Raw genomic sequence first — 27,039 nt, 5'->3', positions numbered from 1 at the left:
CAGGTAATACCTTAGCATACTGCCTACCACATAGTAAGCAATTAATAAACTGTTGGCTTTTTATTATAATTATCTGGTTTAACAATTGAGTTCATGAAAGCTGCTCAAGTGACCTTAAAAAAAGCTAGAATTACTTTCGTTTCTTTCATTGAATTTTATTTCTACACTAGCTGTTACGGTAGAGCACTTACTCAAAATCTGCATCACAAGATTCAAGATCACTACATCAAAGTAGGTATTTTATTGTTAATAATAATAATATCTCATATTTACATAGCTCCAGAGAAGACTACTAGCGTTTTTTTAACCTTTTAATGCCTTTCATCTATTTTGCCCATCCCCTCACCGTCCTCCCCTTAGACAACCAGCATTCTGCTATTTGTACAAGACTGTTTTTTTGTTCATTTGTTTTTAGATTCCACATACAAGTGAAATCATGTGGTATTTGTGTCTCTCTGTCTGACCTGTTTTACTTAGCATTATATGCTCTGGGTCCATCCGTGTTGTCACTAATGGCAACGTCTCATTCTTTCTTTCTTTCCTTTTTTTTTTTTTTTTTTTGGCCGGGTAATATTCCACCGTATATATACCACATCTTCTTTATCCATTCATCTATGGATGGACACTTGGGTTGTTTCTGTATCGTGGTTTTATAAATAAGGCTGCAATAAGCACAGGGGTGTATGTTATCTTTTCAAATTAGTGTTTTTGTCTTCTTTGGGTAAATACCTGGTAGAATTACTGGACATATATTTTTAATTTTTTAAGGAGTTCCATTACTATTTTCCACAGTGGTGGCATCAAAATGCATTCCCACCAACGATGCATGAGGGCTCCCTTTACACTACATGCTACTTCTTGTCTTTGTTATACTAGCTATTCTGACTGGTAAGAGGTGCTATCTCATTGTGGTTTTGATTTGCATTTCCTGAATGATTAGTGATGTCAAGCATATTTCATTTGTCTGATGGCCATCTGCATGTCCGCTTTGGGAAAAAGTCTAGTCAAGTCCTCTGCCCGTTTTTTAATCAGATTGGGATTTTTTTTGTTGTTGAGTTGTAGAAATTCTTTCTATACTTTGGATATCCCTTATTGGATATATCATCTACAAACATCTTCTCCCATTCAGTAGGATGTCTTTTTGTTTTGTTAATGGTTTCCTTTCTTTGTAAAAGCTTTTTATTTGTAGTCCCAATAGTTTATTTTTGCTTTTGTTTCCCGTGACTATTACCTTTCTTAACAGAACAATACCTCTGAAATGATGGAGAAGGATCCGCCATAAGCAGAGGGGGTTGGGCCTAAGGCCAGGCTCTCCCTGCCACCAGGCTGGTCTGACTACACACTGCAGGCCAGGCTAAGGCTTCGAAACAAAACTTGATGAAAGGCTAGGGCAACGTACCCCAGTCTGTCCCTCAAATCGCAACTTTTAGGAGACCATTGATTCCTGCCCTGTGATAACAAGCTTTTTGTTGGAAGAGATGTGGGATCCCCTCAGGGTCTCCAGGAGACATACAGAGTACCTCAGCAGCAGCGCGGCAAAGCGTCCCACAGTCACTTGGCCTTGTGACTCTATTATCACAGAACATCGAATTCCATGGAGCCCTCCCACCCCCCTGCGTCCGACCTTTGGGAAAATGCTGAGCGATGGAAAATAAATTCAGGAAATGACATGAAAGGAGGTAGTGTTTTACAGGATAAAAATGTATTCATCTTTAGGTTAGATTCCACTACAGATGCCACCTTCTGACCTAGTTCCCAACCGGCACCCGAGTATTGAGACTCATAGTATCTACAACGGGGGAATGCCCTCAGGACTTGTAGCCCTTGAAGTCGAGGCTGGAGAAAGTGATTCTGAGAAAGATACGGCCTCTGACTCCTAAGGCCTGTCTACAGTTTTCTGATTCACTCTCCGATGGCCGATACCTTCGTGACATGAGACAGGTACACAGCCTGCAAGGGGGAGAATGCACATACTCACAAACACAAGGCTACAAAGGGGTAATCGGACAAAGGCCATCAGCCTAATGTGCACGAAGGGGACAGAGACACACTGGAGCACCCGGTCTCTTCCATGCTTTGTCATTTTAAAGGATCTCAATAGGGGCACCTGGGTGGCTCAGTCGGTTAAGCAGCCGACTTCAGCTCAGGTCACGATCTCGCAGTCCGTGAGTTTGAGCCCTGCGTCGGGCTCTGTGCTGACAGCTCAGAGCCTGGAGCCTGCTTCCGATTCTGTGTCTCCCTCTCTCTCTGCCCCTCCCCCGTTCATGCTGTGTCTCTCTCTGTCTCAAAAATAAATAAAACGTTTAAAAAAAAAAATTAAAGGATCTCAAGAATACCAACCAATCTGACCCTCACAACTACCTCTTAAGACTGATTACATTTTCCAGACCAGAAAACTGAAGTCACCCAGCCTAGAAACAAACTTTTATCTCCTAAGACAGTGTCCCTCAGACTATACCACAGTGCCCAGTATGTTGTATTTCAGTCAACACAGAAGCCAATCTAGGCTGGCAAGCACGGGTTCTGGAGCCAGAGTACCCATGTTTGAATCCTGGCTTCACAATTTACAAATTACTGCATATTCCTGGGTAGGGTACCTCACCTCTCCTGAGGTTTGGCCCCTTCATCTATAAAATGGAATGGGAAGAGCTACTTTACAGAGATGTAAAAACTTTTTTCCAAATCATGCACGCTAAGTAGGAACAGCTGGGTGGTTCAGCTGGTTGAGCGTCCGTCCGGCTCTTGATTTCAGCTCAGGTCATGATCTCATGGTTTATGATACTGAGCCCCGCATAGGGCTCTGCGCTGATAGTGCGGAACCCCCTTGGGATTCTCTCTCTCCCTTCCTCTCTTCCTCTCTGCTTGCGCATGCTCTCTCGCAAAATAAATAGACAAACATTAAAAAAATAAAATAAAATAAAGTTAAATTAAATTAAATTATGCATGCTGGGAGTGTTTTGCACATGGCAGACACTCAATACACAGAACTGTGGTTTTCTGAAGAAAAGAAAACAAATTGCTCTCCAGTGTCCATATTCCCTCCAAGTACCAGTTCACCCAATATCTAAAGCATACCAGCACAGAGGAATGATAACTGCAAGGGCCAAGACCTTTGCACCACCACGCCCTACTTGATTTCTCAGGAGTCCAGAGGTGAAGGTAAAGTAAAATGGGAGGTTAAGAACAATGGCAAGGCTCTGGATTTCATGGACATGTACAATTTCCAAATGAATCTGGGAAACTGACACAAGGTCAGTAACTATTAGTTCTGCCACACTCTTATAAAGGAAAGAACATTTTAACAACCAAAAAATGTAAGAAGAACATAATCTCCGAATAACGACCCAAGAGTAGGCCATTGGCAACCTTAAGGATATTTTTGCCGAGGAAGTACAAAAGCTTCCTCACATATCAACTGTGGTTCCAGGACCTGCAAAAGGCTGGGAGGAGAAAGAGAGATGAAAACTAGAGATGGGATCCCACCTCCCCAACCCCCCCACCCCTACCAAAAGGAGACTAGAATGAGTCTCTCTCTGTACAAGTACTGGAGTATGTGTAAGTGACATACCAGAAGTGGGACTGGGAAGAGAGAATGTATACCCCAATCACAATCCTTGTTACACTGTATCATGATGATCTACTGAGAGGAGGCTTTGGAAGAAAGAGACCTTGCTTTATTCATTTCCTTATGCCTTATGAATATCCACTGTAGGTATCAATGAAATTTATCAAATGAATGAATAAAAAGAGAAGGGGAAAATGCAACAGACTAGTTGTGGGTGGAAATTTGGGACAGGGGAAATCAGAAAAAAGATCTTTATTTGTCCATCTATCTCATATTCTCCGGTGAAATTCTAACAGCTATGCTGCTAAGTATTTATTTATCTCTTTGGCAGAAGCGTAACATTACTGCTCCAAGAAACTCTCCTTATTTAAGTGTCAGTGGAGAACACATCAAAAGAAGTTAAATTCAAACCTCTTAAACAGGATTATTCAATAAGGATAAGAGAAAAATCTAAACTCACACTTGAAGCATCTCGCAACAAACACATATTGCTACAAAGAAAAATTTTCCTTTCAAATCAAGCATGACAGATACCAGCTTTGATATCCCTACTCACCCGCCTGATAAGAACTCTGAATTGCACACATCCTGGAATTGAGATCCTTTGTGGAGAGATGTGAAATTTTGCCCCCAGGGCCCAAGTTCATAGATTTGAGGCAGGCAAAACTCTAGATCATTTCAATGTGAGAAATGAAATCTCTGTACCATCAAGAACAAATCCTCGAGCATCTGGGTCTTCTGCCCACATCTATCCTTATATACTAGATGCCTGATCTATGCTTCCTTCAAACGTGAAACTGGTTATTAGGATGGTTCCTTCTTACTGATATTTTCTCAAAACCTGTATGTCCTGGTCATGTTTTAGTGAGAAAGACCCTATGAATGCAGCCATGGTTTATCTGATTTGCTACCTTTTCTGCCATGAAGATTCTATGCAAAGGGGTAGTCACTGAAAGCAAACTTGACAAAAATCTCAACTTCCTGCCTTCCCGCTTGTTACTGTAAGAAGGATGAATTATTTGAGATTCTGTGGCCTAACCTACTTACTTCCTCTAAAGGAGGAACAGAAAATGAAAAATGCCTTTCAAGAAAAAAAAATGTACATAGAAAACGAAATCACAAACTGACATTAACAGGCCTATGGCATATTTAACACACTCTCATCAAATGCTTTCATTGGTAAGTTCATTTTCAATGTACAGAGTAGAAGATATCTCAGTTTGAGGCAAAGACATCCTGACAAGTGCTATCATATCATCAACATCACTACACTAATAGGGTCATAATACAAATTTTACACCCATTAAAGGGACTCAAAGGGCATAAAAAGAACAAGAACCTGTCTGACACAGATATGTCCCTGGTTATGCAAAATATGCATGAACTCAAAAAAGAAAAACTAAAAGTAGTATCTTGTTCTTTTCTCTTATTTCATTTCATAATTTTTTAAACGCTAAAAGTAGTACCTTCTTTTTTCTTACTCTGCTTCGTATTTTTTATAGAACACAGAGCTAAAATTAAGATTTACACTTGATTTCTCTTTTGTATCTAATAAAGTAGCTGTGACCAGATTTTATTTCTTTCACAGAAGTCAAGTCTACAGGTTTATGTTGATAACCATTGGTAGCTAAACTCCTTATCAACAGACTGAACAGCTAGGCCTCAAATCTAGCTAACAGGAACACAAAGTGGATCTCAACCACCTGACCAGACTGACCTCTTAGGGATTTCAATTCAGAGTTCAGGGTTCAGTCAGTGTAACAGATGGGGGGGAAATGATCGAATGATTTTGGTGCCTGAACAATCCTACTCAAAATGTTCTCCTACCGAAGTAGTTTAATTCTGCAAAATTACACATAACGTAAAGCTACTGTCCAATCTTAAAACAGCCTGGCATGTAGTAAATGCTCAAAAAAATTTAAAGGGTGGGGGCACCTGGGTGGCTCAGTCGGTTGAGCTTCTGACTTCGGCTCAGGTCATGATCTCACGGTCTGTGAGTTCGAGCCCCGCGTCGGGCTCTGTGCTGACAGCTCAGAGCCTGGAGCCTGCTTCGGATTCTGTGTCTCCCTCTCTCTCTGCCCCTCCCCCATTCATGCTCTGTCTCTCTCTGTCTCAAAAATAAAGAAACATTAAAAAAAACAAATTTAAAAAAATTTAAAGGGTGACAGAGCTTCCTTAGAGGAGAAGCAGTCCATTACCCCTTCATGAATGCATGCAGGGGTAGCCTTCTAAGTCAGACTAAAGCTCTGCCTGACGGACCGTAACTCACACGCTGGAGATACTATCTGACTCCCGTTGCAACACAGAACTAGCCAATGAATAAACAGAGACTCTTCACTTCATTTGGCAAACATGAGCATACTCTTCTGGTTAAGGAGTAGAACAGTAACCATAGCACTGTTGTTGAATATATTATTAGTCATATTTCCTGTTTTTTTTTTTTTTTAATTTTGATTCCAGGACGCTACATTCAGCCCTGCCCCAAGTTTCTCACCACCAATTTCTCTCTCCCTCAATTAAATTTTCTTCCTTCCTTCTACAATCCTGCCTTCTGAGTAAATCCCATCATCTTTCAAGTTCACTTTAAAAAACGTAGGTCCCATTCTACTGACTGATTGATCTACATTTTTTTCAGAACTAACCCTGCTGCCTCATCCCATCTCTTCCTACAAAGAACAAGTGAACCTCTTTATAAATAAGCCCAGTAATTCTCAACCTAATCTGAGTTATGTTTTCTTAACAGTTTGTGATCATTTCAAGGCCATGAGCTAGGCCAAGGTGTTCTTTTCAGTACAACTCAATAATTGGTCTTTTTCTCAATGCTTGGTTTAAAAAAGAAAAAAAAAAAAGGGAAAAGGAAAGAGAGTTCTCTCCCCATTATTTATTGTGATACCTGTTTGCTATTGCTTATCTTAGTAAACAAATGTGTAAGAGCAAATACATTAATCTGGAAACGTGTTTTCTTAAAACTATTCAAAGAATTGCTTTTTTGAAAATTGGAAACCTTAACAAAACAATCATAAACGAGTATCATTTTCCACGGCTCTACCCCTTTCAAACTGCATGTTATGAACTTAGACAAGTTACTAAATATCTCTGAGCACCAGATTGCTCCAAAAGTGAAATAATAATACCAAATGCTCAAAGTTTGTGAAAATATTAGACAGTACTCAGAGCCTAGAACAGTACCTGGGCAGACAGAAGGCACTCAGTATTTGTTGGATGCATGAATGGATGGATGCATGAACGAATGAATATAAAAAGTGCCCAGTTCAATGCTTGACATTCAGAAGGCACTCAACATACAATTACACCTAACATACCAACACTTGACACTGTTTTGCAGACAACACCCTCCCTCCCAGGTCCTTCCCTTAGCAACAGGTTGGACCCTACACCCAGTGGTACTACCACAGTACTTACCACGTTCACCTCGACCTTTCCCAAGCACTCAACCCCAGCTTTGTTTTGTTCATCACTGTATGTGTGTGGGTTCTCCCCTCAACCAGATTTATGAACACGCTGAGGCCAAGGACTGCTGCTTTCTTTGGAGCCCTAACCCATTCGTTCATTCAACTCTGTTCTACGTGTTGATTATGTGAAGCACTCCCTACCTGAGACTTCTAAAAAATAGGTGCTCAATAAATATTAGTTGATGGACACAGAACCCTTACAGAAATAATAATAAAGTAAGCATTTTGCTACTATGTATAATACACAAGTAATTCTTCCAATCACGGTTCAAGTCACCAATTCTAGGTCCACTTCTGAGGAAGAAACGAAGACTCACGAGAAGTTCTCTCAGCCAAGATCAACCAATTTCGCTTAAGTTCTTCTGAAACATCCTTCTTCTTTCCCCCCAAGCACCCTGTCTCGTAAATGGGGAGTTTTTAAACGTCTTTCTCGATTTGACTTCATCAATCCGACTCAGTTACATTGCAAGAGTACCTTTCCTGGTGTTTTGCTTTCCTCCCCTTGTTGCATAGCTATTGCTACAATCAGTACAAACTAGTTCATAGTCTGCCACTATTTACTCATATCCTCAAGTGTCAGTGAAATAATTTACCTTAGTAAAAAAAAAAAAAACAAACCTGAAAATATTCCCACTGGGTAATGAAGTCCTTTACAAAATATATCTTCTACGGATGCCCTGAATTTCAGTAGGAAATAACAAAGGCGATCAGCCTAATATGCATGAAAAGGATACAAACATACTGGAGCAGACAGTCTCTTCCATGCTTTGTCATTTTAAAGGATCTCACTCAAGAAAGGATGAGCTATATTGTGCCATGTATATACAATTATATGGCACTGTCCTGCATCAGTAAACCCAGGAATCTTGTTTCCAGACTCGCTGGTTCCCAAGAGTGCTGGGTCCCTTGTTTTTTCCTACTGGTACCAAGTGCAGCTGCTATACTCTTATTAACAGAGCTTAGAATTAAGCCCAGTCCTTGGGGTTAGGATCTAGGGAACTCATGGGCAAAGACCTAGTCTTTTGGTGTTCAGCACTTTAAGAGCTCACTAAAAATTGGTTAACTAGTAGAAACACTGCAAAAGGGATCACTAAGGATACCCACCCTTAGGACTCCAAGGGTACACTTGTCCCACACCACATGAAGCAAATTCTATTAAAAATTTCCCATCCTAACCCTATCTGCTACAAAGAACCTTGGTTGAAATATATATTTCTTGGAAATAAACTACCAAACAAACCAGTGGAAATTATTCAAGAATCAATCCTCAATTATTCAAGGACTAATTCAACAGGACACCTATTTCTTCTCTCCAACAGTCTTGTTTTTGAATTCTTAGAATATTGATTGGAGAGTCTACAAGAGAAGAAAGATGAACTACAACCAACAAAAACTTGTCAGGGTTTGTCAAGTTCACTATCAGCGAGTTTAGAATAATGACAGAGAGTAGTTGTGACTTTTTTTTTCCTATCTAGGTAATAGTTGGTTATAATTAGAATAAAGTGGCAAAGGGGTCTGGAAAACATAAGTGGGGTAAAGGGAAGCCCTGTGAGGACCTTTCCCTAAATCCATAGTCACGTGCAGGACCCACTTTCCCACCTCTAGCATGTAAATCCTCCCTACCCCAGTTACCTATTTTCTCATCTCCATTTCCCAGCAGATTCATGCAACCAAAATATTAATTACAGCACACGAATTCCCTTCACACCAACCCTTCCTACTATCACCACCCTCCCACTTCCACAATTAGGCATCATTTTAAATTTGATTTATTTCACTTACTCCCACCTATTAAATAACTAGGTTGGGATAAATAAATTTCAGTTTATATTCAGCACCATATTAAAACACGGTCCCTTCCTGCAATGAGCCGACGCTATTAAAGATAAACTACCTTTTTCCTAAAGAAAAGAAATATCCCCTGGAAATACTGTGACAAGTCCATATAATATATACACCAGCAACTAACCTAATAATTTTAGCTAGGAATTAAATCACTCTGTTCTGCCCTTGACAACCTCCTTCCTGCCCTTCACAAAGCCTGACTAAGGTAAAATGGTAATACGACTACCAAACATTTGAATAACTCTTTGTAGCTTCTCAAACCCTTATTTTATTTTATCCTTTCAACAAAGAAAGCAAGACAAGCATTCCTGCTCCCATTTTCCAGATGGGGAAATCTAGGCTGGAAGAGGTAAAGTGACTTACACAACGTGATACATTTAGAGGCTAACTCGCCTTCTGATTCCCACTCTACCGCTCTATCCACAGCCACAATGACTCCCCAAATGAAGAAAAACTGTCACTGTCTTCCACTCAGCATGCCTGAACTCACCATCCTAGGAATCACCTTTTACTCTGCCTGCTCTCTACTTCTGTCTACATGATCTTCTTGGGGTTGTTCCTGCCTCGCTGTCTCTACTGCATCATATACATGGACCCCAACTACTTGTTTTGCTAATTACGCCGTTCAAGACTATCCACAAGCAGAAAATGACAATAAATTCCTGTTAATGATCATTTTTACATCAGTAATTATTCCGTTTTGACATCTAGATCATGCCTATCCTGGTTATAAGGTAGTCCAATGAGGGTTATTAGTCCTACTCAAAAAAAGTAAGGCTAACTGCTTCTGTGCTGTTTTTGCCAAACAAGAATCAGTGATTCCTTTATTACTTAAGATAGAGAAACAGAAGGAAAAGAAGCAAAAAAAAGGAAAGGAAAAAATTAAAAGGAGGAAAGAAAACAAAAAGTAGAAACAGGGGCATCCGGGTAACTCAGTCGGTTGAGCATCTGACTCTCAGTTGCAGCTCACGTCATGGTCCCACGGTCTTGAGATAGAGCCCCACGTCGGCTCGGCACTGAGCATGGATCCTACTTAAGATTCTCTCTCTCCCTCTTTCTCTCCCTCTGCCCCCCTCCCCCCGCTTGCACGTGCTCTATCTACAATTAAAATTTAAAAAAAAAAAAGAGTATAAATAGAAGAAAGCAGTACAGTAGCGCGGACATACTTTGATGCTTTATTTACGAGGACTGACCCTTTTGCCTAAGGACAACCTTTGTCCTGAAAACAGGCCCTGCATGACTGGAGACAAACCAGCACCCTCCAAAATTACCAAAGAGATCTTATTTATTAGACAACAGCTATATTCTTTGCAGAGGTATGTCCAAAAGTTGACACGTCTGTGCTAACATGCTGGAAAGTCACTACAAACCTTTGACGTGACATCTGGCACAAGTCGGCCCACGTTGGATTTGAGCCACCGAAGTTAAATTACTTAAATGCCCCAAAGCTCTCACTGTAAATTTCACCGACAAAATTTTAACAAGTTCCAGAATCTTCCGTGTCACTGTGTGATAACAGTTACATTAAATTACAAGTGCTTGCTTCTAGTTTTCCCATTTTTTCAATTCCAAAGAATAAAACTATTTACTTGCCGTAGAAAACAGGTACAATTGAGATGCAAATTAAGAGTCTAGTAAAAGGGCCTGTCCAAAAATTATCCAGGACAATCTCAACTTTTCGTAATGTTTTATTTGAGCCTCATCACACTTAATGTCAAGACTTTCATGCATTCAAAGCAGCACCCGCAAAATGATATCTTCCTGCCAACCCTGTTCCACGTTCTCCTTCCTGACCCCCAACTGCAGCTTTTAACAGCTGCCAAGTATACCAAGCAATTTGTTTAACAAGCAAATCTTACCTAGTGGCAGTGAAGAAATAACTGTCTGGTGGTCTTTGGGATTGCTGTCCACCCCCAAGACTTCTCCTAAAGGTCCAGCATTAATTTAAAGAGACGAAAAGTAAAATCAATGCACTGTCGTAAAAAAAGAAGACTTCACATCGACAATTAATACGTTGAATTTTTGAATCGCTGACTTATTGCATAATTGCACACAATACCATTCAGTACACTAAAAACAAAATAGTTCTGGATGAGATGAACTGGGTTTTATCATTCATATTATACCCTTATCCTAAATTCCTAAACTAAAGTTTTCCCCCACTGTACCGCCCACAGGTGAAAGTTACAGGGATCATTTAATTCAACTTTAATTTCTCTCAGTGCCTTTATGTTTAAAATTGAAGTTACTTTGCACAACACACATTGGCAAATGAATAGATATTATGTAAGCAGTTTTTTCCCATATATGTAAATATTTAAATCACAACGTACACAAAGTATTCTGAAATAAGATCTTAGTGAAACAAAATTACACTCCTAGAACTAAAAGATACTATTTATTTTGTGACTATATGAAACTGCACGGTTAAAAAACTAAATACCAGCCTTTAATTCTATTTACTGGCAAATAAAATGATCAGTTTATATAAAAGACAAATTTCAACCAAAGGACTTTTTCATTTTTTTCAGAGTTGTAAACACTTTGCGTTTTTATTAATATTCAAAATGAAACGACCCGCTGTGACTCCTGATGAAAAGCTGATCAAAGGTAAAGGCAAGGATAAATATATAAAAACAAACAATTGTTTCTAACCCAGTTTATAGACCCATCTCAAATCACAGATAACAGCAAAGTGTTTTTCCCACATAAACAAATAGGGATCCGAGTCACCGGGTCTGGGTCGTCAGAACTTATCTGCTCTCCGATACTAAAACCTTGTATTTCTGATCGGCATCCATTCACACACATCTGGCTGCTCGCTCAGGTCGTCTAATTACTTCCACGTCTGAACGGACTACGTAGCTACAAGCAAAGGCCAAACTTTGCTCTCGGCCTTCCGAACTTAAAGAAGCGTTTAACCACTAGAGGTCTCCCCTTGGCCAGTTTTGCATGTTCGCTATTTTGCTGCACTTGAAACTTTCCGGAGAAATGCTCTACTCGAGTCAGTGTTTTTCTAAAAACTTGCGCAAAAATCCACGCGACCGACTTGCCAGTACAGAGACTCTCGGGCTCCCAAAACCAATAAAGATATCACAAACAACGCTCCAGGAAAATCAAAATTAAAATTCGACGCACTCGCCCCAGCCGTCACCCCCCACCCCCCCGCCCAAAATCTTATTTCTCATCTCAGTTTCCCTTAACTTAAACTTAGAACAATTAAAAAAAAAAAATCTATTTTTGTTTCCGTGGACTTTGCATGATTTATAATGCATTTTTCTGGCGGTGGACCCGAGGTGGGAAAGGAGCGGGCCAAGGGATGCAAGGGAGGGGGAAGGGCTGTGCTCACAGCGCCCGAGGAAGTTGCATAAGGAAAGAGACTCCGTTTTTTTGGGTCCCCTCAAAAAATCGGCGGGGAGGGGGAGGAAAAGGAAGCGGGGGGGGGGAAGGCGGGGAGGAGGGAAACTGAAGCGACGTTTACCTTCGTCTCCCCGTGGAAGGGTGGGGTAAGGGCCACGGTCTTCGCGACCCCGGAGAGCGGCTCGATACCCCCCACCTCTCTCCGAGCGCAGACGGACAAACAGACACCCCCACCCCTCCGCGAAGAAGGCGGGGAGGAAACCGCCTGCTTTTAAACTTTCTCTCACGGTCGCACTGTGGGCCATGCTTTGACCAGAAAGGGGGGGGGGGGTGGAGAGAGGAGGTAATCAAAAGGCCTTTTTCTTTAAAGGTAATTAAAGTTTTACCACCAGCACAAAAGTTGCGTCCTCCCCCCCGCCCGTACCACCGTGCCCCCCCCAACCGCCTCCAGGGCTCCCAAGTTTTCCTCCCTCTCCTCCCCCGCCCCCCCCCACCACACACCAGCTCGCGGGGCGCGCGGCGGATGCCTCGGCTCCTGCGCTTCCCGATCCCCACCCCCGCCGGCCTCTACTTCCCCCCCCCGCCCGGCCGCCGCGGCGCGAGGACGGCCCGCCGGGCCCAGGACGCGAGTGTGCAAAACCCATTATTCCGGAACGGCACACGCACGCGGCGCGAGGCGGGCGGTGGCCCGCCCCGGACCCCTCCGTGTCCCCCCAATATAAGGGCGGCGTAAACAAGTTGCAGGAAAAGCAGCCCCGCGCCTCCCCCCACCCCGCCCCGGCGCGGCCGCCGCCGCCCGCCGCTACCGCCGCCGCCTCCCGACACACGCCCGCGTCCGCACCCCGGCCGGCGCGGCTCGGCACGGAGCGGGGCGAACGCCGCGACGGCGCGGGCTCCCGGCCCGGCCCGCGGCCCGCGCCCTCCCCCGCGCGGACGGCCGCGGCGGGCCCGCGCCGCCTTGCTTCCCGAAGCACTTTCCTGCCTCGGGCAGAAATAAACCGGAGGGTTTATTTTTGTGCAACTTTCCCAAAATGGCGGAAATTGGAGCTGATCTATATGAAATTCTCACACAGTCGGTCGGGAAGGGGGAGGCGGCGAGGAAGAAAACGCAAACTCTCGGCCGCCGAGCCCCGCCGCGGGTCCGCGAGTGTGTGCGTGCGTGTGAGTGTGCGTGTGCGCGGTGGGAGTCGGGGAGGCCTTTCCGCCGCGCACACACACTGCACACGCCGGGGAGACGCGCCTGCACATTCAACCAGTCCATTCTCCGCAGCCCGAGCGGGGAGAAAGTGGCCCGGCCTCTTTTCCCACTGCCTCGGTCTCCCGTACTTGTACTTCTCGCGCTCGCTCGCTCACTCGCTCGCTCTCCGGTGCGCGCCCGGCACAAAGGCCACACGGGCGGAGGGGGCCGCAGGGGCGGCGCGCGGGGCTCGCGCCTCCCGCCGCACCGATCCGCCGCCCCCGCGCCGCCCCCCCCCCCCCCGCCGGCCGGCAACCTCCCCCCCGCCTTCTCCCGCCCCAGCCTCGGCGGCCGCGCTCGCCGCCCGGGGCTGCAGCTCCGCGGCGCCCACTCGGGCACGCACCCCGGCGGAGCCCGGCGCCGCCGCGCTCCCCCACCCCGCGCCCGGTGTCATGAAAGCGACCAAAGTGACAAGCTCGGGGGGCGCGGGGGAGGGGGCCCACACGCATCCCGCCGCCTGCGCGCCGGCGAGAGCCCGACGCGGCCGCCTCGCCCCGGCTCCCTTCCGCACGGCCCCCCACACCCTTCCCCGTGTGCGCGCAAAGAAAAAAATACAAGTCTCTCCTCCCCCCATTTTTTCCTTTCTCTTTTCTCTCTCTTTTGTTCCTCTTTCACACTCGCACTCACTACTTGAGAGTGAGATGCCCAGAGACTCCCCCTCCAGCCGTTTCCGAGCCACTTGCCCACTTTTTTCCCCGGGATTAAGTTTTCTCCTCTTTCCCAGAGGCGCAGAGAAGTGGGGGAGAAACCCCTTCTGTCCTTTCCCCTCCCCTGATCTGTTTCACAAGACGAGGGTGCGCTTCCTTCTCTCTATAGGTCTCTTAACTTTCATCCGCACCCAGAAAAATAAATGAATGGCTTTGGCACGGACAAATCTTCTGATTAATTAGAGATTAGATCCGATCAACCGCTTCTTACCCCCAAATTTTCTCTTTTTTTTTTTCTCCGTCTCACGAGTAGTCCTGACAAATGGTCCAGGGCTGCGGGCGCAGTGCGCATGTGCGCGTAGAGTCAGGGCTGGGGAGAGGGGAAACTGCGCTGGTGCCGCCGCCGCCGCCGCCGCCGCCGCCGCTGCCGGGGAGGCTCGCTCTGGCTTCCCTGTTACTGCTGCTGCGCCTTCGCCGCTGGAAAGCAGCAATAAAGCCGGTTGGCAAATGCAGCTGCCCGCAGATACTGTTTCAGGTGCATCTTTTCAATATCCTTGTCCCCGGCTCAGAGCTGGTTCGGGAGCAGTCAAAGCAAATATGAAAGACTGCTCAGGTTATAGATTTCTTTGTCTATTTTTCACTTTACTTTTTTTTTTTTTTTTTTGAAGGCAATTCTCAGAGCAGCTAATCCAGCACGCACTGTACATGTATTCATTCGGCCATTAAAGAGTGGGCCTTAGTCTTATACAAACACTACCCAAAGGCTTACATGCATGCTACAGGTCATGAAAAATAAGAAATAAAGTTTGAAGCTTTTACGCGGTGGAACCTCCCCCTATTTGGGGACTGGAAGCATGCATAGGAAAGTGTGTGTGTGCAAAACTTGCTTGATCTTTCGGTTCCTGAAGTGCTGGTCTTTATTGATAGCTTCAACATGTTAGGCCTCTGTTGTGAAAGATCTTGGAATTGGTTCATCAACTTAGAAGGCAGTGTTACCCTACCCTGGCCATAAACCCATGGAGGACTTACCCTCTTCGCGTACCCCGTCGTCGTCAAGATGGCTGAGTCGTCCTAAATAGCAAAACCTGTCTTTGTTAAGGCGTCAAAACTAGATCAAGGGAGAGTATTGTTTTTCAGTATTGACGGCCTTCCACTTATTGACTGCAGGCCTCCTTTCGGCCAGCTCACCATGCCCCTCTTCTACCAGACACAAGTATTGCAAAACAATTTGAGTAATTGAAGTTGTGATAGCCATTTTCGTGTCAATAACAGTTTGCGGTTTGGGGGGGGGGGGGGAGAGTAGCACGTGTGATTTCAAGAATGGCAGAGGCAAGTCTTACATTTTGCACGGGTGGGAAAGTGAGGGAAAGGCTCCACCCCTCAGAGTGGACTGTTTATTTTGCATCTCGTAAAAGGTAAAGGAGGCCTTTCCCCAAAATTGCTGCCTGAGGCCTAGAATTTAAATATATCACAGATGGAAATGCCGTATTAAAAATCCTTCCTCAAAATGTAAGTAATATTATTTCTTGATTGAATTTTCTTACTTCAGGAATGTTCCTTGAACCAGTTTCAGAAAATAAACTGTTAATTTCTTTCTTTAGGACCATGAAATTACCCTAGAGAAACTGACCACCCCACAGTTTCTTCCGTTGGTATAGTGACTAAATTCTCCAAACTGAAAATCAGGACATGTGGCTTGCCATGTACTCAAGAACAAAGGAACAAACCCAGGAAGTGAAAATGAGCTTAGAAAATATGCTTCATCCGTTGGGCAGTCCTTGGTTTAGGGGTGTGAAGTGCAGCGGGCTGGGTTAGTGAGAGCTACAGATAATCTCAGACGGCCAGTTAACTATTGATTTCACCCACCACATCCAACCCTTTTCAGGGCTGCTCCCAAACAGCCTAATTAACTGATCTGAATTTCAGCTTCTCTCCGTTTCTCCCTAGCCCTTGAATAATAAGCAGTGAAATGGCCAAAGGCAGACTATAGGAGGAGCAGGAAAAAAAGGCCATGAACTATGTGCAAAACTAAGACCACAAAAAAAAAAAATAAATAAAATAATAATAATAATAATAATAATAAAATAAATAGAAATCTTAAATTTGAGATTTTTCTTTGTAAAAAACCCATTTTCAATTTATTTTCTCTGGATAAGTTTTGGATGATATTTCTGTTTCACATATATTTTCAGAGATGATGGTTCATCAGTGTGTAAATTTATCTTAATGGCCTACCTGTGCTAAGCACTCTGCAAGGTGCTAGGGAATAACAGCAGACAAAAACTAGGCCACAAGGCATTCAGCCTGGCAAGAGAGATGTCTGGCAAGCTGGGCATTGCATTCTAGTACGGTGTGTTGTAGTAAGGTATGCAGAGCAAGTACGTTTGAGGAGCACCTGTGGCAATAAGGACCAGCTTTCCAGGAAAAGTCATAGCTAAGCTGATGCTTGAAGGACAACCATCCTTGCTGTGTGGTTCCACTTTTCCTCTGGGAAAGTGATCAAAGAAGAGGAGTCTGAAGGCTTAGAGAGCTAGGCTTGGGAGTGCCTGCATGGCTCAGGTGGTGAAGCCTCTGACTTCAGCTCAGGTCATGGTCTCGGGGCTCGTGAGTTCGAGCCCCGCATCAGGTTGTCTGCTGTCAGCACAAAGCCTGCTTAGGAGATCCTCTGTCTCCCTCTGTGTGCCACCCCCCTCAAAAATAATAATAATAATAATAATAATAATAATAATAATAATAATAAACATAGAGAGCAAGGCTTGCCTGGGACCTGTGCACTTACTGAGGTTCACTAACAAAAATAAAGATGAGTTGAGGCTTTCTGCAATATATTGCTTTTCTCCTCCAGAGATCATCAGTAAAACCTCAAAGATTTCATCTCAGTTGTTCCCAAGATGTAGTTCAGGGTAGGAGATATTTTGAAGGTACTCACATGTAAAAATAAGACTGCTACCACATTTTTCTACAAAGAATCCTTTAGTGCCACCACCTGAGACAGAGGCAGAATGCAGTATTAGAATCTAGATAACTGTGGTATTCTTCGTATACACTGGTACTATTTAAAGGACCTCTCTCCATCTGCTCCCTAAATGGTAATATACTAGTAGAAGCTTCTTTGCTGTTCCTTCACCCTTCCACCATTCAGCTACTGGCGAATAATTCATGATGAATCCTTTCTTTCCAGTTTCACGTAATGTCATCCTCCTCCACCATTCCCCACTTCCCATACCACCCTGCTCTATTCCCTCACACCTACATACCAAATCCATCCTTCCGATGAGATTTCAATTTCCTTCACACCTCAAACTAAAGTATTAGCTCAGTCCTTTAGTATTCTTTGTATTGATTTATCTAAACACAGGCTTATTCCCCCAAAATGACTTCAGGGTGCTCCATTCCTAAATATTCTGAAGCTAAAGTTATTTGACATAGAAAATATTTAAAAATTTTTTATTTTTATTATTATTATTTTTAATTTATTTTTGAGACAGGGAGAGACAGAGCATGAATGGGGGAGGGTCAGAGAGAGGGAGACACAGAATCTGAAACAGGCTCCAGGCTCTGAGCTGTCAGCACAGAGCCCGACGCGGGGCTCGAACTCACGGACCACAAGATCATGACCTGAGCCGAAGTCAGCTGTTTAACCGACTGAGCCACCCAGGCACCCCAACAGAGAAAATATTTTAAATAAATCACTGCATTCGTTCTTCAGAGAGTTTTTGAAGCTTCTCACTACCGCCCAGTGAGGTCATTTAAAACCTCTCTCACTGTACTCTATTCTGTTACCTCTACTCTGTGTAAACTTTTATTTAAAAACCTAAACTCCCTTTTCCTAACACTAAGCTTGTCTGCATTGATAGAACTCACTCTTCCTGTCCTGGAACAGGTCAAGGATCACCTCCTCCATGGGCCAGTCCCTCACAAATTGAAATTAGAGTCAAGTCCAGGAGACTTGTGTTCTAATCCAGTTCTACCACCACCTACTGGGAACCATTAGGCAGGTCATCTCACGAATCAGGGCTTCAATTCTGTCACTAGTTAGACAAAGAAAACAGAGTAATTGAATTCTGAGGCCTCTTTGAAAGCCATGGTTTGAAAGCCATGTCCTTTCCCCATCGTTCCCACAGAACAGGAACATTGTCGTATTTTGGCACAAATAATATGGAACCAAAAAAGGAATTTTAAGGAGTGAAAATCCCATCCATCCTCTAGGTATCAGAATGTTATCAGTTTATAGCTCATTCCATTGGTTTAAGCCTGGTACTAATGAGACAAAGGTCATGAGTTCCATTCCCTAATGGCTAGTTTTGATCTGCTTCATGGCCACAAACTGCTTTTCTGACACCAGCCCTCCATGTTGTAATGTGTGCCATTGGTCACAAGTCTTGAGGTAAAATTGAATCTTTCCATAGAAATGTTCTAAATGAATAATACTTGAAATCATCTTTTTAATGTATTATCTTAATTTTAAGTATGAGTCAAGTTATTGATTTTTTTTAGCCTACATAACTGTGTGCTCCATGTTTTCCCAAGTATAAAAATGACGTTAACATTGATTTCGCCAAAATTCTTATGACTGATATTTGTAAGAGCTGAGTTTGATGTTCTTGTTAGCGTTCTGGATAACACTGAAATGTTTATTAGGGGCTCTCATTTGAATCCTGGTTATCTTTACTGTGATACATCTGCATACATCCTTAACACGGGGCTTGTGATGATAAAGTGTAATTGAAATGCTGAGGGTAAAAGCAAAAGGGTATATTACTCATCAGGTAAGGAAGGGATTATAATGTGTATCACATTCTCAATATCCTAAGGAAATTAATATAGAAAGAGCTTCTGGATAGATGTGAATATTTATTATCATTTTGTTTAGATACAAAAGTAAAGATAGAAATATGACAGACATATCTTAAAAAGTAGAATAATATGGAATGGTAGACTGCCTTGTAAATTCAAAGGAAAAAGATAATTTATGATTTTTCATAATACACTAACCCATTTAAAGCCTAAATCCAGAAGCCTTATAAGTAATCATATTAGAAGGCACCTGCCAGACTTCAGAACATGTCTGTGATGATAGCTCCTGATACCCTTAGCGCCTGGTTCTAGAATGTTCTTTCCATTTGACCTGGCCTCCCGGCCACAGTTGATTGGTCTAGGAAAGGGCATTTAATCCAAGGACTGAATTGAGTAGCAAGCGGTGGCCTATGAGTCAGCAGGGAGTGCTTTCCCATATGAATAAAAGTGATGAAATGGACCAGTCATGTTCTTAAACTTGGCCATATGAGCTGGGAATACCGAAGATAAAGTTAGTTGATAGGTATTATAAAAACTAAACGATTCACAAAGGGAACCAGGTAGAGTGCAGGCTCATTAGCTATTAGGCATTAGAAACTATGCATAAATAGAAATCATAAGGTAGAGCAGAGCAGAAGTTAGCCAGCCAGATAAAGATAAAGTTCCCAGAGCTTTAGTGGGCTCTGAATGACCTCGTATTTCCAAAGGTCATTCTAGTCTTGGAGAGGCCAGGCTGCTCTGTGGTGACCATGAAGACCTACCTGCATGGCTGTAATTTCTGTCTTCACTACTACTGTCATAATAACTCCCCATCCCTGGAGTGGCTCAGTCGCTTAAGTGTCTGACTCTTGGTTTTGGCTCAGGTCATGATCTCACGGGCTCGTGAGTTCAAGCCCCTCATGGGGCTCTGTGCTGACAGCTCAGAGCCTGGAGCCTGCTTCGGATTCTGTGTCTCCGTCTTTCTCTGCCCCTCCCCTGCTCGTGCTGTGTCTTTCTCTCAAAACTAAATAAACACTAAAAATTAAAAACAATAGTAATTCCCCATCCCTTATGGAAAATTGAGTCATTTTTTGAATTACATAGATAAACAGAGGAACCCAAGCAACAGCAAGATGTATGACTTGTTCCCATTCGACTTGCAAAATTAGAGGCGAATTTTACCTCACTTTCTAGATCTGTAAAATGGGGATATGAATGGCACCTAGCTAATAGAGCTGTTATAATGATTTCATGGACTTACGTAAGACTAATCTTTGGCACATGGTTTAGTAATCAGAAATGTGAGCTTGAGAGTTGGGATTTTACCCTGTTTTTGTTTCCTGCAGTATTGCTAGCATCCAGAATTGTGCCGACCCACCATTAACTATGAGAAAAATATGTATTGAATGACTTAAGGAAATACTAATACACAAATTAGTACACCTGTTCTTTTACTTGCCTCTTCCCCAGCTGGTAACTGGGCCATGAGTGTCATGTCACAGACATGCTCATGGGTAACATCCTCCTAAAAGTTCCTAAAAGCATGTAAACAGAGAGTGCTAATGGAATTCATAGGCCCTATTTCAAAGGAGCCTGCTGCTCAGAATATATTATCTTTATTTAGCATTTATATTACACTTTTACATTTTCAAAGCCCTTCTCAGTTTTTTAACTAAATATTTGTTATAACATCCCTACATTATCTTTCATAAGGGAGGTAACTGAGGCACAGTTCCCATCGTTAATACCTCTATCTGGAATTAAATTCATCACATAAATACAATAAGTGTAACTGTCTATAAAAAAAAAATCTGGAACATGACTTGGTTCATGGAGAATGTCGAACGGAATGGCAGTGTTTGAGAAGAAGACAATCTTAAATTACACTAGCTATGCCTTTGCCCTGGTTCTCTTTCAGAAACTACAATCAATAGGAAGGTTTTTAAACTGAGGTTTCTCAATGGGTTTGAAGTCTTTAAAGAACAAAATTTTGAAATTCAGTATTGAAGTATTTTACAATATCTGAGTAGTTACACAATCTTTTTCTATTTTTCTGTGAAAATCTCTGCAAGAAAGCGGTTCTTTCCTAGTGTCAATGTGTTGAGGGTTTCTGTGTGTATGCCCTTAGAATTTGTAGAAAGTGAGGACAGAAATGGATAAAAATCAGTATGCCATTGATGAAATCAGTCAAGAGTAATCTAAGTTAAGCATCTACAAGAAGGCTAAGGAGATTTGGAAAACACCAAAATCCAATCAGGTGTCCCTGTGGAGTTTCAAGAAAGTCTGAAATGTATTGGACCAAAAATAGATCCTGAGCTTTGGTCTCTATTTCAGTTGACTGACTACAGAATTACAGTCAAACGTTGTATTAACTTTGTAATACATTGTATGAACTTACTGAAATATTTCGTATTGTGATAACTTTGTATGGCAACTGATGGTAACTATACTTATCATGGTGAACATTTCACAGCGTGTATATAATTGCTAACTCAGTATGTTACACATCTGAAACTAACATAACATTGTATATCAACTAAACTTCAATAATAAAACAAAACAAAACAAAAAATCCTAACTCAGAGGGGTCCCCAGCTAAGCTGGATAATTTATTCATCTGTCTCTAGTTGACTCCGTCTTTCATGGCCAAATCAGCTGTTTACTCATCTCAAGGTCAGACTCTGCTCCAGCGTTCTCTCCCAACACAAGCTCCTTCAACTCTTTCCTTCGACTTCCAAATCTCTCTCCTTTCCTCTCCCATCTCCAGGGGAAAACTTCCCTACTCCTTCCCCAGGCTGTGCCTCTAACTGCGCTCTTGGTCACACTGTCTCTAGTACTTCACGAATTTTCATGAGTCTCCCAACATTTACAGTCCGTTATTCTGCCCTGGCTTTTTCACAGCCAAAAAACATACTCATGCTTATCTTCCCAATCCAGAAAAAGAAAACCTTCTGTCAACTCTATGCCCTTTCAAATACTGTGCCATAATTTCTCCTTTGCTTTGCTGCCAGACTTCTTAAACAAGTAGTTTACATTCACTTTCTTCATTTCTTCACCTCTCATTCATTCTTCAATCCATGGGCATTGCTATATATTCCCTCTTCTCTGTAAAGTCTCCAATGACTTCCTAAATGTCAAATCTACTGACCACAGTCCACTTTCTATTTAAGATTCTAGATTTGACAGTGTTGACTAATCCCTTCTCTGAAACTGTCTTTTCGTTCGAACTCGTTGCCAGTTCACTGTTCTCAATGTTCTCTTGTCCCTCAGGCTTCGTCCTTTTTCCCCCTCCCACTTGATAAATATGAGTGCTTCTGGAATTAGCTTCTGGCCTTCCCTTCTGTCTCTACATTCTCTCTTGAGTGAACTCATGTACTCACCCAGCATCATTTGAAGAACTCACCACTGTGTAAAGAACTCCTGGACTATATTTTTCTATGTGATCATTCTACTGAGCTACATTTATGATTTCTTGAGAGATGAATCCACACGTATATTCTATGTGTTTGAAGACAATGGAATGGTGTGGGGGTTATAAGAACAAAGCCTTCAACTTTTGAATTCCAACTGAGTGAGGGTCCCAATTCTATCACTTAACCAGATCTTCATAACTTAATCTACCCAAACTGAGTCCCCCCCCCCCCAAGTATAATAACCCCTACTTCAGGGACCATTATCAAGATTAAATGAGATAATGCATGGAAGGCACCTAACTCAGAAGAGCTTAATAAAGGGTAACTATTGTTTTCACCTGCTTCTTCCTTCCACATTCTTCATCCCAGTTTATAATGTCACTGTTCTCTCAGTCACTGATTGAAGTGCAACTTCCTCTTCCTGCCACCCATGTCCAGTTGTCGACAGATCTTATTGATAGTTCCTGTGTAATAATCTCTCCTCTACACCCTCTCCCGCCTTTTACTACTTTGTCTCCTGCCAGGATTATTACCCTGTATCTCTACCCATATCCTTTCCACTACAATTACTTTCCTCAGGTATAAAGTAGGTAATGTTACTCCCCTGCTCCGAATCCCTAAATGGTTCCTCACAACTTTAGAAAATGTTCATCTTAGTGCCCTTCAAGCACTGGAATAGAAGGATCTTTCCATCTTCAGGTACTACACCCCACAAAACCACAAGGAAGCCATGCAAAGCAAGCCCGGTGCCTTGTTACTTGTCTTTGCTTCGGCCCATGCTATTTCCTAAGCTTAAAATGCCCTGTCTCTGCCCCCCCATGACCTATCAAAATTTCTAACTCACTTGAACAGATATTTCATATTGCATATTCACAATAGCCAAAAGGTGGGAACAGCACAAATGGCCATCAACAGAACGGATACATGAAATGTGATATATACATACAATGGAATATCAGTAAGCCTTATAACAGGACGGAGATTCTGACACACGCTGTAACATGGATGAACCTTGAAGACAGGCTCCGTGACATAAGCCAGGCACCAAAGGACAAGTACTGTAGGATTCCAGTTCTATGAGATACCCAGAGTAGTCAAATTCACAGAGACAGAGAGTAGAATGGTGATTGCCAGGAGCAGGGAGGAGGGGAAACGGGGAGTTATTGTTCAATGGGTACAGAGTTTCAGTTTTACAAGATGAAAAAAACTCTGAAGATTGATGGTGGTGATGGTTTTGCAACAGTACAGATTTACTTAATACGACTGTACTGTACAATTAAAGATGGTTAAAACGGTCAATTTGGGGGCACCTGGGTGGCTCAGTTGGTTAAGCGTCCAACTTCAGCTCAGGTCATGATCTCGTGGTTCATGAGTTTGAGCCCCGCATCGGGCTCTGTGCTGACAGCTCAGAGCCTGGAGCCTGCTTCTGATTCTGTGTCTCCCTCTCTCTCTGTCCCTTCCCCACTTGTGCTCTGTCTCTCTCTCTCTCTCAAAAATAAATTAACATTAAAAATAAAATGAAATGGTCAATTTTATGTTATGTGTATTTTACAATTTAAATTTTTTTCTAATTCATATTTTTAGTCACATATATTAAATGCCAAGGACTATTCTGGGTACTGGGAATTCAAAAAGTAAGTAAGTACGTACATAAATAAATAAATAAATAAATAAATAAATAAATAAATAAAGTGCTAACTGTCCCAGAGGGACATACAAACTGAAAAAGGCTCAAATTCTACCTCTACCATGAAAAAGTCCAGGTAATTACACTGGAAATTTAAAGGTTTCCTCTGTCTCTGTATCTATTTTAGCACTTGCCACATTCTGCTCTATATTGTGTCTGGTCCTTGTAAACTTTTGTCTCTCTTTTGAGATAATAAAATACCCTAAGGGCAGGAGCTCTGTCTCATCTATTCATTTTTTTAATCAAGCATAGCCCTTAATGCAGTTCATTGTGCATAATGGGGGGCTCAATAAATACTTACGAAGGAGAACAGAATGGAACGGAAGTTAAATTCAGCCGTCAGTGCTGTTCCAGGCTGGAAATGACACCACCCGATTAGATGGGCCTCCCTCAGAAGGGGTTTACTGACCAATGGCATTCACCAACTGAAAGGTCAAAGGAAAGCCCACCTCAAAAACACTACCACATCCCTCAATGCCAGGTACTCACAGCTGATACAGATTTTATTTATGGTCCTTAGTAAACATGGCTATCATCTCATATTGGAATTAATTTTCTAAAATTTCAAATTGAAAGCCGTAATTTAAACATGGATGGTTGGGCTTAGACACTGTCCAGCATATTTATAAGCAGAGCCATGAGCCAACCATTGAGAGTTTTGTGAGAAGACATATAGCCACCATCAGTTGGCTTCCCTCCCTGACCCACAGAGTCTGAAGCAGTCTGTCTCATAGCTGGTTTGGTTTTGAGTACATGGCAATAATCAGCACAAATAGCACTTAGGAATCTAGAACTTTCTATCCTCTGATAACCCTTTAATTATAAATCATCAAGGTAGCAACAGGCACTTAAGCCTGTCTTCTTGAGTGCTAGGGAAATTTTTCCCTCATCAAGATGGGATTTCTCTTTTCATCTTCAGAGACAGTGTTCTTAATTTTACTGTCAACATGAAGTTCAGGCCCCCTCGTGCTTCATAATTACGGTTAAAATTCACTGAGTGATTACGGGGCGCCAAGAACTGTGTTATGCACTTTATCTGTATTATCTCATGTCTTCTCAACAACGCTATAGGGACCAAGGTGCATTTATTTTGTTTGTGGCTTCCCCAGATTCCTTTCCTCTTCTTTCGTTAACATCACCACATGGTCCCCAGGGAACTCCCAGTCTTATTCCCTGTGGTCTTGGTCGGGGGGGCAGTCTGTCAGTTCTAACACATCCTGACCTCAAGGAAGCGTGGGTAATGGAAGTGAGGCCAATTACACTGTCAGGCGAATCTGATTCATGGGCCAAGTGACAAAGGTATGGTGGTTGGAGGTAAGTTATTTCAAACTACACCCCCCCCCCCAAAATTCCTGAATGCTAACCTCAGAGTAGCCCTGGTCCCTGTTACCCCAAGGCCCGATCATCTAATTTTTCCTTCAACCCTTTGACATACCAAATTGTGTTCCAATATATTCTGCTTTTAAAAAAATCTAATGTTAGCCAGAATCAGTTGCTTATAACCTAAAAACTTTCCCCATAAGGTGGCCTATTTGTTTCCCTTTGTTGTATAACAAATGGCCATGAGTGTAGCTGCTGACAAATAACACATGTTTATTATCGCAGTTTCTTTGGGTTAGGGCTCTAGGCATACCTGAGATTGGGGGTCTCTCAATGCTACAGTTAATATGTCAGCCAGGGCTAAGCTCTCATCTGGGGTTTGGAGTCCTCTGAGGTTTGCACGGTTGTTGGCAGAATTCTGCACCTTGTGATTGTAGGACTGAAGTTCCCTTCTCTTGCTGGCTATCAGCTGGAGGCTGCAGTTTCTGTTACATGACCCTATCTCTAGGCCTCTCACAACAAGGCAGTTTGCTTCTTCAAGCAGGGCAGCAGAATCTCTTTCCCTTCAAGAAAACCCTGGACTCTCCTTTTAAGGGCTCACCTAGTTAGGTCAGACCCACCCAGCATTATCTCCCTTTTTGATTAGCTCCAAGTTAAATGATTAGGAGCCTTAATTTCATCTGAAAAATGTCTTCACTTTCATCACACACCATGCTCTAATCACCAGAGTAAAATTCCATCACAGGTCCCTCCCATAGTCAAGGAGAGGCAATTATAATGGGAGTGTAGGTACCAGTTGGGGGAAACCTTTGGGGCCATCTCAGAATTCTGCCTAACATAGGTAGTTGCTCTTATTATCCTCAGTTTACAGATGAATACACTAAAGTTTAGAGAGGTTAAGTCCTCTAGCAAAGAATACAGACTGACAAATGTTCATGTCAAGATTTGAACCAGGTCTGTCCCCAGTGCTTAAGTTGAGCTGTGATGTCCTTGAAATGATTCTTACCCTCTTCATTTAAATCCTCTTGTACTTGCTGAAACCTTTCTGTATTTTTAAGACTTTGGCTTCATATTTCCACCTGCTCTGAATACCCTGGTTCTCTACATCAGATGTCCACATAGACAATAGGGCAAGTCACCGCAGAGATGTAAGGCATCCAACAAACACCTACGGACCATCAGCATATGTGAGTCACTGTGCTGGATCGCTCAAGAAAACTCAGGATGGACCCCCAAGAAGTGCATTTTCTGCCCAAAGACACAAGATCAAACACAGAACTAGGGACATAGGTGAAAAACCCAGGAAAGGGAATAACACGTTTTGGCTGGAATGGAAGCACGGGAGAAGTCTTCTCAGAATAAACGAATAGGATTTGGCCTTTCAGAAAAGTGGAGAGGTGGCAAGGAGCATCTTCCTGACACTTCGTCTCTTCAAGAGTTTCTCCTCACTTGATCCTTGATCACAGTAAGTTGACACATGGGAAGCTTTTTTGGAATTAAAAGATGATAATAAGTTACCCCATATCTTGAGATTCTATTTGCTTTGGTTGGCCTAAGGTAGTTTAGAAGCCAAACCAAGGAAAATAAATCGATTTTGGTCAATATGGAAAAGTAATCTCATACTTAATAGCGCCATTTAAAGACTGCTTTCACCGGGCTGTTATGTGTATATTATACTAACTTATTGTTTGCTACTTTTCTTAAGTGATTTATCCT

General features: G+C 42.7%; 1 protein-coding gene across 11 annotated transcripts in view; it reads right to left on the bottom strand.

Moving 5' to 3' along the window:
- Nucleotides 1–14,490, bottom strand: part of L3MBTL3 (L3MBTL histone methyl-lysine binding protein 3) — a 128,217-nt gene extending 113,727 nt beyond the window's left edge. For 2 of the 11 annotated variants that reach the window (XM_086707817.1, XM_086707819.1), the window contains exons 1-2: nucleotides 12,365–12,649; nucleotides 10,743–10,808 (exon numbers count right to left, since the gene is read on the bottom strand). The gene's annotated coding sequence lies outside the window, so the exon portion shown is untranslated. Of the gene's footprint in view, nucleotides 1–10,742; nucleotides 10,809–11,660; nucleotides 11,998–12,364; nucleotides 12,650–12,744; nucleotides 12,767–13,312; nucleotides 13,443–13,569; nucleotides 13,690–14,398 lie in introns of those variants that run through there. The other 9 variants (XM_086707808.1, XM_086707818.1, XM_086707809.1 and 6 more) reach the window with 8 other exon arrangements.
- Nucleotides 14,491–27,039: the final 12,549 nt, after the last annotated feature.

The sequence above is a fragment of the Puma concolor genome, chromosome B2 (assembly GCF_028749965.1).
Source record: "Puma concolor isolate L17-30 chromosome B2, mPumCon1.1.hap2, whole genome shotgun sequence".
Taxonomy (NCBI): Eukaryota; Metazoa; Chordata; class Mammalia; order Carnivora; family Felidae; genus Puma; species Puma concolor.
Note: the sequence above shows the minus strand (reverse complement) of the source record. Positions and strands in the feature narration are given on the sequence as shown.